This window comes from Leucopleurus acutus (assembly GCF_964270905.1).
Source record: "Leucopleurus acutus genome assembly, chromosome: 1".
NCBI lineage: Eukaryota > Metazoa > Chordata > Mammalia > Artiodactyla > Delphinidae > Leucopleurus > Leucopleurus acutus.
The window spans coordinates 97,666,741-97,683,176 of record NC_139142.1 but is presented as its reverse complement, the minus strand read 5'-3'; positions in this window follow the sequence as shown (position 1 = coordinate 97,683,176).

Below are 16,436 nucleotides of genomic sequence, written 5' to 3'. Positions count from 1 at the left end.
AATCAAGCGTGTGTACGGCGGCATAAACGCAGCAGTGATAGGATTGGTGAGGTTCGGTGAGCAAATGCAGACCCTTTGAAGTCATATTGCATGGTACCCATTCCATGGGTCTCAACTCTCCAGGTTTAAGGGATTCTTCCTTCAGCTAAAACATGCATGTGGAACCCAGAGTATGATCCACCGTGTGATCGGGAAACGTGTTCAAATGTGTCTCAGTTTTCGTCCCCTGGTACTCGGGTGCAACATTCAAGACGCTTTACTAACACTCTCCCAACTTGGAGAGTCAGTGCCTTTAAACTCCTATTTGGCCCAGTTTGCAATTTCTGCGGAAAATGTACAGGAATAGGGAGAACCAATGAGAGACTAGCTGGAGGTGTCTGGACGGGCAAATTTAACTCTCATTTCCCACCAGGAAGAGGAATTAACCAAAGGTTAGCGTGCCGTGCCGGAACCACACTAGGGCCTGAAGCAATCCTGCGGTGTTGCGGCCAGCTCACAAGAAAGCGAGTTGAAGAAAGGAGCTCAGGGGCACTGTAATTCACAAACCTGCAGAGTTATAAATGACAGCTATCGTCCAAAAATATATTGAAGTAAGGCTGCCAAGAGGACTTGAAAGCGGGGCAGAATTGCAGGAAACCGATTTCAGGAGGTAGACGGGAATTGCATGTAAAGCATAGGAAAAGAGGCAGAACGTCCACAATGATGCACTTGGCCAAAAAGGGCGTATGCGTTTTTTCCTGAATATATACAGGAAAAAATGCATACGCCCTTTTTGGCCAACCAAGCAAGCTTGCAAAGGAAATCTGCACTACAATGAAGTCTCACTGCCCCCCGGTCAAAAGGGCCATCTGAAAAAAGTGTAAAATCCAGAAAGGCAGGACAGGCCATGGAGAACTGGGAGCTTTGTTATGCTGATGGGTGGGATGTAAATTGCCAACAGCCACTCTGGAGAAGTGTATGCTGTTTCCTGAAACATCTAAAAAACAAAGCAACAGAGCCTAGGGCACTTCCACTTATGGTCCTATAGCTTAGGGAAATTAAAATCAAAAAGACACAGCCACCCCAAAGTTTGGGACGGCTCTGTTTACAAGAACCTCATTTACGGTACAAGTTCAATATCACAGAAAGCGAAAAATGGATAAAGAAGTTGTGGTACTTACGTACAATGCAATATCACTCAGCAATGAAATCTATGTCATCAGGCCCGTCGCAGCATAATGAGTGGATTCAGGTACGATGATTCTAAGTGAAATAAGTCACACAGAAAAAGAAACATCATAAGATATCACTACTACACGGAATGTAAACTTGGCTACACAGGAACTGAATTACAAAACAGAACAGGGTCTCAAATGTAGAAAACCAACTTATGCTTGCTTAAGGGGAAAGGTGAGTTGGGGTGCTGCATGAAACCAGAGATTGAAATTAGCACAGATACCGTGCCATAAGCCAAAAATGTAATAGACAAGAGCTACTCCTTGCTAAACGAAGTGTACTCAACACCCCATATTAAACGCCTAAGAATACACCTGACTAGTAAGAATCTTAAAACCTGTGGGTTTATATGTCTCCGAAAGAGAATCAAGCGTGTGTACGGCGGCATAAACGCAGCAGTGATAGGATTGGTGAGGTTCGGTGAGCAAATGCAGACCCTTTGAAGTCATATTGCATGGTATCCATTCCATGGGTCTCAACTCTCCAGGTTTAAGGGATTCTTCCTTCAGCTAAAACATGCATGTGGAACCCAGAGTATGATCCACCGTGTGATCGGGAAACGTGTTCAAATGTGTCTCAGTTTTCGTCCCCTGGTACTCGGGTGCAACATTCAAGACGCTTTACTAACACTCTCCCCACTTGGAGAGTCAGTGCCTTTAAACTCCTGTTTGGCCCAGTTTGCAATTTCTGCGGAAAATGTACAGGAATAGGGAGAACCAATGAGAGACTAGCTGGAGGTGTCTGGACGGGCAAATTTAACTCTCATTTCCCACCAGGAAGAGGAATTAATCAAAGGTTCAGCATGCCGTGCCGGAACCACACTAGGGCCTGAAGCAATCCTGCGGTGTTGCGGCCAGCTCACAAGAAAGCGAGTTGAAGAAAGGAGCTCAGGGGCACTGTAATTCACAAACTTGCAGAGTTATAAATGACAGCTATCGTCCAAAAATATATTGAAGTAAGGCTGCCAAGAGGACTTGAAAGCGGGGCAGAATTGCAGGAAACCGATTTCAGGAGGTAGACGGGAATTGCATGTAAAGCATAGGAAAAGAGGCAGAACGTCCACAATGATGCACTTGGCCAAAAAGGGCGTATGCGTTTTTTCCTGAATATATTCAGGAAAAAACGCATACGCCCTTTTTGGCCAACCAAGCAAGCTTGCAAAGGAAATCTGCACTACAATGAAGTCTCACTGCCCCCCGGTCAAAAGGGCCATCTGAAAAAAGTGTAAAATCCAGAAAGGCAAGACAGGACATGGAGAATTGGGAGCCTTGTTATGCTGATGGGCGGGATGTAAATTGCCAACAGCCACTCTGGAGAAGTGTATGGTGTTTCCTGAAACATCTAAAAAACAAAGCAACAGAGCCTAGGGCACTTCCACTTATGGTCCTATAGCTTAGGGAAATTAAAATCAAAAAGACACAGCCACCCCAAAGTTTGGGATGGCTCTGTTTACAAGAACCTTGTTTACGGTACAAGTTCAATATCACAGAAAGCGAAAAATGGATAAAGAAGTTGTGGTACTTACGTACAATGCAATATCACTCAGCAATGAAATCTATGTCATCAGGCCCGAAGCAGCATAATGAGTGGATTAAGGTACGATGATTGTAAGTGAAATAAGTCACACAGAAAAAGAAATATCATAAGATATCACTACTACACGGAATGTAAACTTGGCTACACAGGAACTGAATTTCAAAACAGAACAGGGTCTCAAATGTAGAAAACCAACTTATGCTTGCTTAAGGGGAAAGGTGAGTTGGGGTGCTGCATGAAACCAGAGATTGAAATTAGCACAGATACCGTGCCATAAGCCAAATATGTAATAGACAAGAGCTACTCCTTGCTCAACGAAGTGGACTCAACACCCCATATTAAACGCTTAAGAATATACCTGACTAGAAATAATCTTAAAAACTACGAATTTATATGTCTCCGAAAGACAATCAAGCGTGTGTACAGCGGCATAAACGCAGCAGTGATAGGATTGGTGAGGTTCGGTGAGCAAATGCAGACCCTTTGAAGTCATATTGCATGGTACCCATTCCATGGGTCTCAACTCTCCAGGTTTAAGGGATTCTTCCTTCAGCTAAAACATGCATGTGGAACCCAGAGTATGATCCACCGTGTGATCGGGAAACGTGTTCAAATGTGTCTCAGTTTTCGTCCCCTGGTACTCGGGTGCAAACTCCAGACGCTTTACTAACACTCTCCCCATTTGGAGAGTCAGTGCCTTTAAACTCCTGTTTGGCCCAGTTTGCAATTTCTGCAGAAAATGTACAGGAATAGGGAGAACCAATGAGAGACTAGCTGGGGGTGTCTGGACGGGCAAATTTAACTCTCATTTCCCACCAGGAAGAGGAATTAACCAAAGGCTCAGCGTGCCGTGCCGGAACCACACTAGGGCCTGAAGCAATCCTGCGGTGTTGCGGCCAGCTCACAAGAAAGCGAGTTGAAGAAAGGAGCTCAGGGGCACTGTAATTCACAAACCTGCAGACTTATAAATGACAGCTATCGTCCAAAAATATATTGAAGTAAGGCTGCCAAGAGGACTTGAAAGCGGGGCAGAATTGCAGGAAACCGATTTCAGGAGGTAGACGGGAATTGCATGTAAAGCATAGGAAAAGAGGCAGAACGTCCACAATGATGCACTTGGTCAAAAAGGGCGTATGCGTTTTTTCCTGAATATATTCAGGAAAAAACGCATACGCCCTTTTTGGCCAACCAAGCAAGCTTGCAAAGGAAATCTGCACTACAATGAAGTCTCACTGCCCCCCGGTCAAAAGGGCCATCTGAAAAAAGTGTAAAATCCAGAAAGGCAGGACAGGCCATGGAGAACTGGGAGCTTTCTTATGCTGATGGGTGGGATGTAAATTGCCAACAGCCACTCTGGAGAAGTGTATGGTGTTTCCTGAAACATCTAAAAAACAAAGCAACAGAGCCTAGGGCACTTCCACTTATGGTCCTATAGCTTAGGGAAATTAAAATCAAAAAGACACAGCCACCCCAAAGTTTGGGACGGCTCTGTTTACAAGAACCTCGTTTACGGTACAAGTTCAATATCACAGAAAGCGAAAAATGGATAAAGAAGTTGTGGTACTTACGTACAATGCAATATCACTCAGCAATGAAATCTATGTCATCAGGCCCGTCGCAGCATAATGAGTGGATTCAGGTACGATGATTCTAAGTGAAATAAGTCACACAGAAAAAGAAACATCATAAGATATCACTACTACACGGAATGTAAACTTGGCTACACAGGAACTGAATTACAAAACAGAACAGGGTCTCAAATGTAGAAAACCAACTTATGCTTGCTTAAGGGGAAAGGTGAGTTGGGGTGCTGCATGAAACCAGAGATTGAAATTAGCACAGATACCGTGCCATAAGCCAAAAATGTAATAGACAAGAGCTACTCCTTGCTAAACGAAGTGTACTCAACACCCCATATTAAACGCCTAAGAATACACCTGACTAGTAAGAATCTTAAAACCTGTGGATTTATATGTCTCCGAAAGAGAATCAAGCGTGTGTACGGCGGCATAAACGCAGCAGTGATAGGATTGGTGAGGTTCGGTGAGCAAATGCAGACCCTTTGAAGTCATATTGCATGGTACCCATTCCATGGGTCTCAACTCTCCAGGTTTAAGGGATTCTTCCTTCAGCTAAAACATGCATGTGGAACCCAGAGTATGATCCACCGTGTGATCGGGAAACGTGTTCAAATGTGTCTCAGTTTTCGTCCCCTGGTACTCGGGTGCAACATTCAAGACGCTTTACTAACACTCTCCCCACTTGGAGAGTCAGTGCCTTTAAACTCCTGTTTGGCCCAGTTTGCAATTTCTGTGGAAAATGTACAGGAATAGGGAGAACCAATGAGAGACTAGCTGGAGGTGTCTGGACGGGCAAATTTAACTCTCATTTCCCACCAGGAAGAGGAATTAATCAAAGGTTCAGCATGCCGGGCCGGAACCACACTAGGGCCTGAAGCAATCCTGCGGTGTTGCGGCCAGCTCACAAGAAAGCGAGTTGAAGAAAGGAGCTCAGGGGCACTGTAATTCACAAACATGCAGAGTTATAAATGACAGCTATCGTCCAAAAATATATTGAAGTAAGGCTGCCAAGAGGACTTGAAAGCGGGGCAGAATTGCAGGAAACCGATTTCAGGAGGTAGACGGGAATTGCATGTAAAGCATAGGAAAAGAGGCAGAACGTCCACAATGATGCACTTGGCCAAAAAGGGCGTATGCGTTTTTTCCTGAATATATTCATGAAAAAACGCATACACCCTTTTTGGCCAACCAAGCAAGCTTGCAAAGGAAATCTGCACTACAATGAAGTCTCACTGCCCCCCGGTCAAAAGGGCCATCTGAAAAAAGTGTAAAATCCAGAAAGGCAAGACAGGACATGGAGAATTGGGAGCCTTGTTATGCTGATGGGCGGGATGTAAATTGCCAACAGCCACTCTGGAGAAGTGTATGCTGTTTCCTGAAACAACTAAAAAACAAAGCAACAGAGCCTAGGGCACTTCCACTTATGGTCCTATAGCTTAGGGAAATTAAAATCAAAAAGACACAGCCACCCCAAAGTTAGGGACGGCTCTGTTTACAAGAACCTTGTTTACAGTACAAGTTCAATATCACAGAAAGCGAAAAATGGATAAAGAAGTTGTGGTACTTACGTACAATGCAATATCACTCAGCAATGAAATCTATGTAATCAGGCCCGTAACAGCATAATGAGTGGATTCAGGTACGATGATTGTAAGTGAAATAAGTCACACAGAAAAAGAAACATCATAAGATATCACTACTACACGTAATGTAAACTTGGCTACACAGGAACTGAATTACAAAACAGAACAGGGTCTCAAATGTAGAAAACCAACTTATGCTTGCTTAAGAGGAAAGGTGAGTTGGGGTGCTGCATGAAACCAGAGATTGAAATTAGCACAGATACCGTTCCATAAGCCAAATATGTAATAGACAAGAGCTACTCCTTGCTCAACGAAGTGGACTCAACACCCCATATTAAACGCTTAAGAATATACCTGACTAGAAATAATCTTAAAAACTACGAATTTATATGTCTCCGAAAGACAATCAAGCGTGTGTACAGCGGCATAAACGCAGCAGTGATAGGATTGGTGAGGTTCGGTGAGCAAATGCAGACCCTTTGAAGTCATATTGCATGGTACCCATTCCATGGGTCTCAACTCTCCAGGTTTAAGGGATTCTTCCTTCAGCTAAAACATGCATGTGGAACCCAGAGTATGATCCACCGTGTGATCGGGAAACGTGTTCAAATGTGTCTCAGTTTCCGTCCCCTGGTACTCGGGTGCAACACTCCAGACGCTTTACTAACACTCTCCCCACTTGGAGAGTCAGTGCCTTTAACCTCCTGTTTGGCCCAGTTTGCAATTTCTGCGGAAAATGTACAGGAATAGGGAGAACCAATGAGAGACTAGCTGGAGGTGTCTGGACGGGCAAATTTAACTCTCATTTCCCACCAGGAAGAGGAATTAACCAAAGGCTCAGCGTGCCGAGCCGGAAGCACACTAGGGCCTGAAGCAATCCTGCGGTGTTGCGGCCAGCTCACAAGAAAGCGAGTTGAAGAAAGGAGCTCAGGGGCACTGTAATTCACAAACCTGCAGAGTTATAAATGACAGCTATCGTCCAAAAATATATTGAAGTAAGGCTGCCAAGAGGACTTGAAAGCGGGGCAGAATTGCAGGAAACCGATTTCAGGAGGTAGACGGGAATTGCATGTAAAGCATAGGAAAAGAGGCAGAACGTCCACAATGATGCACTTGGCCAAAAAGGGCGTATGCGTTTTTTCCTGAATATATTCAGGAAAAAACACATACGCACTTTTTGGCCAACCAAGCAAGCTTGCAAAGGAAATCTGCACTACAATGAAGTCTCACTGCCCCCCGGTCAAAAGGGCCATCTGAAAAAAGTGTAAAATCCAGAAAGGTAAGACAGGACATGGAGAATTGGGAGCCTTGTTATGCTGATGGGTGGGATGTAAATTGCCAACAGCCACTCTGGAGAAGTGTATGCTGTTTCCTGAAACATCTAAAAAACAAAGCAACAGAGCCTAGGGCACTTCCACTTATGGTCCTATAGCTTAGGGAAATTAAAATCAAAAAGACACAGCCACCCCAAAGTTTGGGACTGCTCTGTTTACAAGAACCTTGTTTACGGTACAAGTTCAATATCACAGAAAGCGAAAAATGGATAAAGAAGTTGTGGTACTTACGTACAATGCAATATCACTCAGCAATGAAATCTATGTCATCAGGCCCGTAGCAGCATAATGAGTGGATTAAGGTACGATGATTGTAAGTAAAATAAGTCACACAGAAAAAGAAACATCATAAGATATCACTACTACACGGAATGTAAACTTGGCTACACAGGAACTGAATTTCAAAACAGAACAGGGTCTCAAATGTAGAAAACCAACTTATGCTTGCTTAAGGGGAAAGGTGAGTTGGGGTGCTGCATGAAACCAGAGAATGAAATTAACACAGATACCGTTCCATAAGCCAAATATGTAATAGACAAGAGCTATTCCTTGCTCAAACGAAGTGGACTCAACACCCCATATTAAACGCTTAAGAATATACCTGACTAGAAATAATCTTAAAAACTACGAATTTATATGTCTCCGAAAGACAATCAAGTGTGTGTACAGCGGCATAAACGCAGCAGTGATAGGATTGGTGTGGTTCGGTGAGCAAATGCAGACCCTTTGAAGTCATATTGCATGGTACCCATTCCATGGGTCTCAACTCTCCAGGTTTAAGGGATTCTTCCTTCAGCTAAAACATGCATGTGGAACCCAGAGTATGATCCACCGTGTGATCGGGAAACGTGTTCAAATGTGTCTCAGTTTTCGTCCCCTGGTACTCGGGTGCAACACTCCAGACGCTTTACTAACACTCTCCCCACTTGAAGAGTCAGTGCCTTTAACCTCCTGTTTGGCCCAGTTTGCAATTTCTGTGGAAAATGTACAGGAATAGGGAGAACCAATGAGAGACTAGCTGGGGGTGTCTGGACGGGCAAATTTAACTCTCATTTCCCACCAGGAAGAGGAATTAACCAAAGGCTCAGCGTGCCGTGCCGGAACCACACTAGGGCCTGAAGCAATCCTGCGGTGTTGCGGCCAGCTCACAAGAAAGCGAGTTGAAGAAACGAGCTCAGGGGCACTGTAATTCAAAAACCTGCAGAGTTATAAATGACAGCTATCGTCCAAAAATATATTGAAGTAAGGCTGCCAAGAGGACTTGAAAGCGGGGCAGAATTGCAGGAAACCGATTTCAGGAGGTAGACGGGAATTGCATGTAAAGCATAGGAAAAGAGGCAGAACGTCCACAATGATGCACTTGGCCAAAAAGGGCGTATGCGTTTTTTCCTGAATATATTCAGGAAAAAACGCATACGCCCTTTTTGGCCAACCAAGCAAGCTTGCAAAGGAAATCTGCACTACAATGAAGGCTCACTGCCCCCCAGTCAAAAGGGCCATCTGAAAAATGTGTAACATCCAGAAAGGCAGGAGAGGCCATGGAGAACTGGGAGCTTTATTATGCTGATGGGCGGGATGTAAACTGCCAACAGCCACTCTGGGGAAGTGTATGGTGTTTCCTGAAACATCTAAAAAACAAAGCAACAGAGCCTAGGGCACTTCCACTTATGGTCCTATAGCTTAGGGAAATTAAAATCAAAAAGACACAGCCACCCCAAATTTTGGGACAGCTCTGTTTACAAGAACCTCGTTTACGGTACAAGTTCAATATCACAGAAAGCGAAAAATGGATAAAGAAGTTGTGGTACTTACGTACAATGCAATATCACTCAGCAATGAAATCTATGTCATCAGGCCCGTCACAGCATAATGAGTGGATGCAGGTACGATGATTCTAAGTGAAATAAGTCACACAGAAAAAGAAACATCATAAGATATCACTACTACACGGAATGTAAACTTGGCTACACAGGAACTGAATTACAAAACAGAACAGGGTCTCAAATGTAGAAAACCAACTTATGCTTGCTTAAGGGGAAAGGTGAGTTGGGGTGCTGCATGAAACCAGAGATTGAAATTAGCACAGATACCGTGCCATAAGCCAAATATGTAATAGACAAGAGCTACTCCTTGCTAAACGAAGTGTACTCAACACCCCATATTAAACGCCTAAGAATACACCTGACTTGTAAGAATCTTAAAACCTATGGATTTATATGTCTCCGAAAGAGAATCAAGCGTGTGTACGGCGGCATATACGCAGCAGTGATAGGATTGGTGAAGTTCGGTGAGCAAATGCAGACCCTTTGAAGTCATATTGCATGGTACCCATTCCATGGGTCTCAACTCTCCAGGTTTAAGGGATTCTTCCTTCAGCTAAAACATGCATGTGGAACCCAGAGTATGATCCACCGTGTGATCGGGAAACGTGTTCAAATGTGTCTCAGTTTTCGTCCCCTGGTACTCGGGTGCAAAATTCAAGACGCTTTACTAACACTCTCCCAACTTGGAGAGTCAGTGCCTTTAAACTCCTATTTAGCCCAGTTTGAAATTTCTGCGGAAAATGTACAGGAATAGGGAGAACCAATGAGAGACTAGCTGGAGGTGTCTGGACGGGCAAATTTAACTCTCATTTCCCACCAGGAAGAGGAATTAACCAAAGGTTCAGCGTGCCGTGCCGGAACCACACTAGGGCCTGAAGCAATCCTGCGGTGTTGCGGCCAGCTCACAAGAAAGCGAGTTGAAGAAAGGAGCTCAGGGGTACTGTAATTCACAAACCTGCAGAGTTATAAATGACAGCTATCGTCCAAAAATATATTGAAGTAAGGCTGCCAAGAGGACTTGAAAGCGGGGCAGAATTGCAGGAAACCGATTTCAGGAGGTAGACGGGAATTGCATGTAAAGCATAGGAAAAGAGGCAGAACGTCCACAATGATGCACTTGCATCCAAGCAAGCTTGCAAAGGAAATCTGCACTACAATGAAGTCTCACTGCCCCCCGGTCAAAAGGGCCATCTGAAAAAAGTGTAAAATCCAGAAAGGCAAGACAGGACATGGAGAATTGGGAGCCTTGTTATGCTGATGGGCGGGATGTAAATTGCCAACAGCCACTCTGGAGAAGTGTATGCTGTTTCCTGAAACATCTAAAAAACAAAGCAACAGAGCCTAGGGCACTTCCACTTATGGTCCTATAGCTTAGGGAAATTCAAATCAAAAAGACACAGCCACCCCAAAGTTTGGGACTGCTCTGTTTACAAGAACCTTGTTTACGGTACAAGTTCAATATCACAGAAAGCGAAAAATGGATAAAGAAGTTGTGGTACTTACGTACAATGCAATATCACTCAGCAATGAAATCTATGTCATCAGGCCCGTAGCAGCATAATGAGTGGATTAAGGTACGATGATTGTATGTGAAATAAGTCACACAGAAAAAGAAACATCATAAGATATCACTACTACACGGAATGTAAACTTGGCTACACAGGAACTGAATTTCAAAACAGAACAGGGTCTCAAATGTAGAAAACCAACTTATGCTTGCTTAAGGGGAAAGGTGAGTTGGGGTGCTGCATGAAACCAGAGATTGAAATTAGCACAGATACCGTTCCATAAGCCAAATATGTAATAGACAAGAGCTATTCCTTGCTCAACGAAGTGGACTCAACACACGATATTAAACGCCTAAGAATATACCTGACTAGAAATAATCTTAAAACCTACGGATTTATATGTCTCCGAAAGACAATCAAGCGTGTGTACAGCGGCATAAACGCAGCAGTGATAGGATTGGTGAGGTTCGGTGAGCAAATGCAGACCCTTTGAAGTCATATTGCATGGTACCCATTCCATGGGTCTCAACTCTCCAGGTTTAAGGGATTCTTCCTTCAGCTAAAACATGCATGTGGAACCCAGAGTATGATCCACCGTGTGATCGGGAAACGTGTTCAAATGTGTCTCAGTTTTCGTCCCCTGGTACTCGGGTGCAAACTCCAGACGCTTTACTAACACTCTCCCCACTTGGAGAGTCAGTGCCTTTAACCTCCTGTTTGGCCCAGTTTGCAATTTCTGCGTAAGATGAAGAGGAAGAGGGAGAACCAATGAGAGACTAGGTGTAGGTGTCTGGACGGGCAAATTTAACTCTCATTTCCCACCAGGAAGAGGAATTAACCAAAGGCTCAGCGTGCCGTGCCGGAACCACACTAGGGCCTGAAGCAATCCTGCGGTGTTGCGGCCAGCTCACAAGAAAGCGAGTTGAAGAAAGGAGCTCAGGGGCACTGTAATTCACAAACATGCAGAGTCATAAATGACAGCTATCGTCCAAAAATATATTGAAGTAAGGCCGCCAAGAGGACTTGAAAGCGGGGCAGAATTGCAGGAAACCGATTTCAGGAGGTAGACGGGAATTGCATGTAAAGCATAGGAAAAGAGGCAGAACGTCCACAATGATGCACTTGGCCAAAAAGGGCGTATGCGTTTTTTCCTGAATATATTCAGGAAAAAACGCATACGCCCTTTTTGGCCAACCAAGCAAGCTTGCAAAGGAAATCTGCACTACAATGAAGTCTCACTGCCCCCCGGTCAAAAGGGCCATCTGAAAAAAGTGTAAAATCCAGAAAGGCAGGACAGGCCATGGAGAACTGGGAGCTTTGTTATGCTGATGGGTGGGATGTAAATTGCCAACAGCCACTCTGGAGAAGTGTATGGTGTTTCCTGAAACATCTAAAAAACAAAGCAACAGAGCCTAGGGCACTTCCACTTATGGTCCTATAGCTTAGGGAAATTAAAATCAAAAAGACACAGCCACCCCAAAGTTTGGGACGGCTCTGTTTACAAGAACCTCGTTTACGGTACAAGTTCAATATCACAGAAAGCGAAAAATGGATAAAGAAGTTGTGGTACTTACGTACAATGCAATATCACTCAGCAATGAAATCTATGTCATCAGGCCCGTCGCAGCATAATGAGTGGATTCAGGTACGATGATTCTAAGTGAAATAAGTCACACAGAAAAAGAAACATCATAAGATATCACTACTACACGGAATGTAAACTTGGCTACACAGGAACTGAATTACAAAACAGAACAGGGTCTCAAATGTAGAAAACCAACTTATGCTTGCTTAAGGGGAAAGGTGAGTTGGGGTGCTGCATGAAACCAGAGATTGAAATTAGCACAGATACCGTGCCATAAGCCAAAAATGTAATAGACAAGAGCTACTCCTTGCTAAACGAAGTGTACTCAACACCCCATATTAAACGCCTAAGAATACACCTGACTAGTAAGAATCTTAAAACCTGTGGGTTTATATGTCTCCGAAAGAGAATCAAGCGTGTGTACGGCGGCATAAACGCAGCAGTGATAGGATTGGTGAGGTTCGGTGAGCAAATGCAGACCCTTTGAAGTCATATTGCATGGTACCCATTCCATGGGTCTCAACTCTCCAGGTTTAAGGGATTCTTCCTTCAGCTAAAACATGCATGTGGAACCCAGAGTATGATCCACCGTGTGATCGGGAAACGTGTTCAAATGTGTCTCAGTTTTCGTCCCCTGGTACTCGGGTGCAACATTCAAGACGCTTTACTAACACTCTCCCCACTTGGAGAGTCAGTGCCTTTAAACTCCTGTTTGGCCCAGTTTGCAATTTCTGCGGAAAATGTACAGGAATAGGGAGAACCAATGAGAGACTAGCTGGAGGTGTCTGGACGGGCAAATTTAACTCTCATTTCCCACCAGGAAGAGGAATTAATCAAAGGGTCAGCATGCCGTGCCGGAACCACACTAGGGCCTGAAGCAATCCTGCGGTGTTGCGGCCAGCTCACAAGAAAGCGAGTTGAAGAAAGGAGCTCAGGGGCACTGTAATTCACAAACCTGCAGAGTTATAAATGACAGCTATCGTCCAAAAATATATTGAAGTAAGGCTGCCAAGAGGACTTGAAAACGGGGCAGAATTGCAGGAAACCGATTTCAGGAGGTAGACGGGAATTGCATGTAAAGCATAGGAAAAGAGGCAGAACGTCCACAATGATGCACTTGGCCAAAAAGGGCGTATGCGTTTTTTCCTGAATATATTCAGGAAAACACGCATACGCCCTTTTTGGCCAACCAAGCAAGCTTGCAAAGGAAATCTGCACTACAATGAAGTCTCACTGCCCCCGGTCAAAAGGGCCATCTGAAAAAAGTGTAAAATCCAGAAAGGCAAGACAGGACATGGAGAATTGGGAGCCTTGTTATGCTGATGGGCGGGATGTAAATTGCCAACAGCCACTCTGGAGAAGTGTATGGTGTTTCCTGAAACATCTAAAAAACAAAGCAACAGAGCCTAGGGCACTTCCACTTATGGTCCTATAGCTTAGGGAAATTAAAATCAAAAAGACACAGCCACCCAAAGTTAGGGACGGCTCTGTTTACAAGAACCTTGTTTACAGTACAAGTTCAATATCACAGAAAGCGAAAAATGGATAAAGAAGTTGTGGTACTTACGTACAATGCAATATCACTCAGCAATGAAATCTATGTAATCAGGCCCGTAACAGCATAATGAGTGGATTAAGGTACGATGATTGTAAGTGAAATAAGTCACACAGAAAAAGAAACATCATAAGATATCACTACTACACGTAATGTAAACTTGGCTACACAGGAACTGAATTACAAAACAGAACAGGGTCTCAAATGTAGAAAACCAACTTATGCTTGCTTAAGAGGAAAGGTGAGTTGGGGTGCTGCATGAAACCAGAGATTGAAATTAGCACAGATACCGTTCCATAAGCCAAATATGTAATAGACAAGAGCTACTCCTTGCTCAACGAAGTGGACTCAACACCCCATATTAAAAGCCTAAGAATATACCTGACTAGTAAGAATATTAAAACCTACCAATTTATATGTCTCCGAAAGAGAATCCAGCGTGTGTACGGCGGCATAAACGCAGCAGTGATAGGATTGGTGAAGTTCGGTGAGCAAATGCAGACCCTTTGAAGTCATATTGCATGGTACCCATTCCATGGGTCTCAACTCTCCAGGTTTAAGGGATTCTTCCTTCAGCTAAAACATGCATGTGGAACCCAGAGTATGATCCACCGTGTGATCGGGAAACGTGTTCAAATGTGTCTCAGTTTTCGTCCCGTGGAACTCGGGTGCAACATTCCAGGTGCTTTACTAACACTCTCCCCACTTGGAGAGTCAGTGCCTTTAACCTCCTGTTTGGCCCAGTTTGCAATTTCTGTGGAAAATGAACAGGAATAGGGAAAACCAAAGAGAGACTAGCTGGAGGTGTCTGGACGGGCAAATTTAACTCTCATTTCCCACGAGGAAGAGGAATTAACCAAAGGCTCAGCGTGCCGTGCCTGAACCACACTAGGGCCTGAAGCAATCCTGCGGTGTTGCGGCCAGCTCACAAGAAAGCGAGTTGAAGAAAGGAGCTCAGGGGCACTGTAATTCACAAACCTGCAGAGTTATAAATGACAGCTATCGTCCAAAAATATATTGAAGTAAGGCTGCCAAGAGGACTTGAAAGTGGTGCAGAATTGCACGAAACCGATTTCAGGAGGTAGACTGGAATTGCATGTAAACCATAGGAAAAGAGGCAGAACGTCCACAACGATGCACTTGGCCAAAAAGGGCGTATGCATTTTTTCCTGAATATATTCAGGAAAAAACGCATACGCCCTTTTTGGCCAACCAAGCAAGCTTGAAAAGGAAATCTGCACTACAATGAAGTCTCACTGCCCCCTGGTCAAAAGGGCCATCTGAAAAAAGTGTAAAATCCAGAAAGGCAGGACAGGCCATGGAGAACTGGGAGCCTTGTTATGCTGCTGGGCAGGATGTAAATTGCCAACAGCCACTCTGGAGAAGTGTATGGTGTTTCCTGAAACATCTAAAAAGCAAGCAACAGAGCCTAGGGCACTTCCACTTATGGTCCTATAGCTTAGGAATATGAAAATCAAAAAGACACAGCCACCCCAAAGTTTGGGCTGGCTCTGTTTACAAGAACCTCGTTTACGGTACAAGATCAATATCACAGAAAGCGAAAAATGGATAAAGAAGTTGTGGTACTTACGTACAATGCAATATCACTCAGCAATGAAATCTATGTCATCAGGCCAATATCAGCATAATGAGTGGATGTAGGTACGATGATTCTAAGTGAAATAAGTCACACAGAAAAAGAAACATCATAAGGTATCACTACTACACGGAATGTAAACTTGGCTACACAGGAACTGAATTACAAAACAGAACAGGGTCTCAAATGTAGAAAACCAACTTATGCTTGCTTAAGGGGACAGGTGAGTTGGGGTGCGGCATAAAACCAGAGATTGAAATTAGCACAGATACCGTTCCATAAGCCAAATATATAATAGACAAGAGCTACTCCTTGCTCAAAGAAGTGGACTCAACACCCCATAATAAACGCCTAAGCATATACCTGACTAGTAAGAATCTTAAAACCTTTGGATTTATATGTCTCCAAAAGAGAATCAAGCGTGTGTACAGCAGCATAAACGCAGCAGTGATAGGATTGGTGAGGTTCGGTGAGCAAATGCAGACCCTTTGTAGTCATATTGCATGGTACCTATTCCATGGGTCTCAACTCTCCAGGTTTAAGAGATTCTTCCTTCAGCTAAAACATGCATGTGGAACCCAGAGTATGATCCACCGTGTGATCGGAAAACGTGTTCAAATATGTGTCAGTTTTCGTCCCCTGGTACTCGGGTGCAACACTCCAGACGCTTTACTAACACTCTCCCCACTTGGAGAGTCAGTGCCTTTAACCTCCTGTTTGGCCCAGTTTGCAATTTCTGTGGAAAATGAACAGGAAGAGGGAGAACCAATGAGAGACTAGCTGGAGGTGTCTGGACGGGCAAATTTAACTCTCATTTCCCACCAGGAAGAGGAATTAACCAAAGGCTCAGCATGCTGTGCCGGAACCAAACTAGGGCCTGAAGCAATCCTGCGGTGTTGCGGCCAGCTCACAAGAAAGCGAGTTGAAGAAACGAGCTCAGGGGCACTGTAATTCACAAACCTGCAGAGTTATAAATGACAGCTATCGTCCAAAAATATATTGAAGTAAGGCTGCCAAGAGGACTTGAAAGCGGGGCAGAATTGCAGGAAACCGATTTCAGGAGGTAGACTGGAATTGCATGTAAACCATAGGAAAAGAGGCAGAACGTCCACAATGATGC